Raw genomic sequence first — 4,329 nt, forward strand, 5'->3', positions numbered from 1 at the left:
AACTTAAAACTGCTATAAATTCTATTACCCCCAAAATGATAAATAATTTTAAAGGCACAGTGGAAGATAAAAATAAAAATATGCACAACTTACTGTGCATATAAATATTATATATGAATGTATTTTTTGATACAATAAAGTGGTATGAAAATTTTTTTTAAAAGGCAAAATTTCAAATGCACTAGTGTTAATGGGAGACACATCATATTAACGTTGACAAAGAACATACTGTTGCCAAAGCTCTGTGCTAAGGGTTTCACACGTAGCCTTTAATTTACACAATGCCATGATTGTCAGTTTTGTAAATGAGGACATAGAGGCACAAAGTTCATTATTGCCTAAGTTCCCACAGCTAGTAGGCACTGGATCCAGGCTTGAACCCAGGAGTCTGGCTCCAGACCCTTCACCACTCTCTTGTGGCAGTCATTTTCTGGCATCAAGGTCCTAAGAAAGGGGACACAATATCGTAAAAGAATAGCATGTAAAACAACCAAGTCTTGGTGCTGAGGAGAAACTGGAAGGTGTAAAGTGTGGACACTGCTCCAAGCGGCTTCCCAGTTGGAGTGCACTAAGTCTGTGGTGTATAATTAGCGAGGCACTGTGGGGGTGGCACATCCAGCGTGTCGCTCAGATCTCTCTTCAAGAGAGCCTGCTGCAGGAAGGGTAGTTGGTGAACAGCCTCCAGCTGTCCACAGTTAGATGCATCCAAGCCTTCATGCTGAGGCTATGCTCCCCTGGAGTGGCTCCCAGCCAATGACGGAGCACAGCAGGAGTATTACAGCCTGGCTCTCCCTGTCCAGGACAGATGCCTCTGGTGGGAAACCTATGCTCTGGGGCTCCCCGATGGCCTGGCAAAAACTCTCAGAGCTCCCTGCTGTCAGCAGCTCCTCTTACCCAGTGCTCCTACCTTCCTTCCCTCTCTCCTCTCATAGGTGACAGACCTGCATCAGGGACGGCAGGCCCTCCCCAACTGCTCCTGCTCCCTCTCCCCTTTATTCTTGGCAGGTGTTCTCCGAATAAATCTCTTGCACATTTGATTCTTTCTTGGCATTTCCTTCTCAGAGGACTTGAACATAATGAGAAACATTTGAAAAAAAAGTGGAAAAAAATGACCCTCCTCTTGTTTTGGTTATAATCTATTTAAGAAGATTAAATGTACATACAAGAAATGGTTAGGAAACAATTCAAGGCATCCTATAATTTCCAAAATGTATTATTTATTCTTTTTACTAGAAAGTTTGTATGCTGCTTACAAAAAATATATATGCCCCAAAAGGAAAAAAGTAGAGGGTGGAGGGAATCCAGGCAAAGGAAAGTAGGGCTGGGAGTGACTAGCAGAGAAAGCATGGTGACGGGTGGGAAGCAGGTGTGAGCTTCCAGCTCAGAGCCCGGAGTTGGTATGATGGTTATTTTAAGCTGAAGACATTTGAAATTCAGCAGATGTGGAAATAAACTTTCACAGAGCTTTGCTTATCTAACTGAAAGCAGCAACTTCTGGAAAGCGAGGCTGCCATAAATTCCCTCTTTGGGGACGGTCTACTTTGAGAAGGAAGAACTAGAACACATCTACGCTAAGTCCCCAGGAGTTTTATGGCCCTGAGGAAGACAGAAAGACCACTTGCACATGCACAGACAAACAGACCACGAACTTTTTTATCTCTCTGGTTCTCCTAGAAACCCATTTGTTTTTCCTAAAGAAAAGTATTTGTTCTTCCCATAGGAGACTTTTATCCCCTTCTTTTTCCCTACTAAATTAGATTTATAAATCTATGATTTTAACCATTTAAGGAGCTAGCTACTTCTTTTGTTAGCTCCATATGCTTACGAACGCACATTTTTTCTCCTGTTAACCTATCTTTTGTCATTTTAATTTGCAGGTCTTCCAGCTACTGAATCTAAAAAGAAGAAAAGGTGTTTTCCTCCCTGAGACAGGTGATCTGCATAGATCTGCCTCAGAAGTTCTTTGACCAGCAAAGAGAAGCTCCCAGCTTTTGCAGGGCTCACTAAGCCTCTGAGGTAAAACCAATCCAGTTCCTCCAGAAGATACACTGATTTTCCAGTTGCAAAGACTTTGTGCTGTCAGGAACACACCCATGACTCCTCATCCAGGAGACCCTGTTGTGATGAGGTGTGGGGGTCGATCTTATACAATATCCTAAAAAAGCCAGCACAGGATATTGCATAGTGCTATTTTTTATGATGCTGCTTGCAGTGAAGAATGGCCCACTCTGAGCAATTGTTCAGTAAGAGTGATTCTAGTGGGATCAAAATCATTGGGTCAAGAACACAGCAATTTCATGATCTAGTTTGATCCAATGATAAAATTTATAACATGTAGACACATGAAGGAACTAGGTATTTTTTATTCATACTTCTATAAACTTGTTTTCTTACAAATCACACTGTTATAATGACTGGAATGTGTAAAATTTCATGGTTGTAGCCTTTGACGAGACCTGAAGTGTAACTATTTATGTGTTGCTATAAAGGGTAAATTGAAGTGCTTTGCCAATCACCTGGAGAAAGCAGGGTTAAATTTCTCCTTTGGAAATTAAGGGACTGAGTCAACACATGTGGTGTATGGGCAGACAACCCTCAAATAAGCACTAAATCTGTATTTACAGGGAATGTGAATCAAAGGAAAAGAGAAGAGAACCAACCTTAGCCAATCCCTGTCACCACCAGACATTGATCATGGATAACCAATGTCTCATTATTACCCCATTGCTCTAAATGATGATATAGCCACGTGCATTGCCTGGGGGTCACCTAGCCTCTGAGGAGCAGACAGTATCAAAGCCAATGCTCTTTCTGCTTCATTAATTTGAATGATAAGCTCTGGCACTTTAAATAAAGATAAAGTTGTGCTATTGGCTCAAATTTCAGGACTAACTTGAACCACCACTAAAAATTTGGCCTAACTTGAGAAAAGCAAATTGAGTTTAATGGAATAGTTGGGTAAGAAAAGCAATGGGATTCTGGGGTGATCGAGTTATTTCTGCATCTCCCCAAGTGTATGACTCATAATCATATCAATTCTCCTGCCTCTCAGGCCTCAGTTCTCTGAACTGAGAGAATTAGAATGGAGCGGTATTTTTCATGGAACATTATCTCCACATGAACTATGATTGTTATTTATCTCCCTTCGTGCTTTAGCGATGGGAAACTGATAGCTCCCTCTTTTCTACAAGGAGTAGAGAAGACAGGAGTGGGAGTTTAAATGATGCCCCAGCTTTTGCAGGACACGTGCTTTTCTCTCTTTTGCAGAGCAAGGAACCCCAGGGATGAAATGTGCTTTGTAGAAATAGCAGGCACCCAGGGGCAGGGTGAACCAACGGCCTCAATCTTCCCTTCTGAGTTCACATTTAGGTCTATACTGGGACAGTGGCTAGGCAGGCACTTGGCCTTCTCAAAAGAATTAGTTGCAATGGAATTAGTTGCTTGACAAAGAATGTAGCAAAGATGATGTTATTACACCAAATAGTAATGATATTGGCCATTAACAATGCTAAAGTACTTTGCATTTTATTGAATATCTACATCATCCCAAGAGCAAGTTGTCACCCACCCCATGTTACAGCTGAAGACACCTGGGCCCAGTCTCTGTGGTCTATTATCTTGCTAAAGTTCACTCTGTTAGTATGTGCTAGAGCTACAACTTGAAACCAAGCCACGGAATTGTGTTCCTCATTACTGGAGATATGTTGGTGTTATAGTGAATAAAAGAGTAAAAATGATAGTTGGGGACCCAAGACTGTGAATTAGTCATTGTCCCACAATCATTCATCATTAGGAAATAGTTGCATAGCTCTTTTTCTCATGGATCCAGAATATGAAGAAGCCATGGTAGACAGACAGAAACTGATGCAATTTGGTTTTTTTGGTTTTGATTGTGTCTTAGAGTCTTTGTGCTGCTACGAGAGAATGCCACAGACAAGGTAATTTACAAAGACCAGATATTTATTTCTCACAGTTCTGGAGTCTGGGAAGTCCAAGATCAAGGTGCTGGCGTGCGGTGAGGGCTGCTCTGTACTTCCAAGAGGGAGCCTTAAATGCTCCATCCTGGGGGAAGAACACTGTGTCCTCACATGGCGGAAGACGAAAGGGCAAGAAGAGAGGTAAACACTCTCCATTAAGCCCTTTTATAGAGCACCTAATCCCTCTGAAAGGCCCCACCTCTTAGTACTGTTGCATTGAAGATTAAATTCCAACATAAATTTTAGAGGGAACAGAACCATTAAAACCATCACAGCATGCTTGCTTGTTTGTTTGTTTGGGGGGGGGGGGGGGGAAGGAGAATGTGTAGTTACCCGGCCTATTCAAGTGATT

This window comes from Galeopterus variegatus, unplaced genomic scaffold, assembly GCF_000696425.1.
Source record: "Galeopterus variegatus unplaced genomic scaffold, G_variegatus-3.0.2 Scaffold1213, whole genome shotgun sequence".
Classification (NCBI taxonomy): Eukaryota; Metazoa; Chordata; class Mammalia; order Dermoptera; family Cynocephalidae; genus Galeopterus; species Galeopterus variegatus.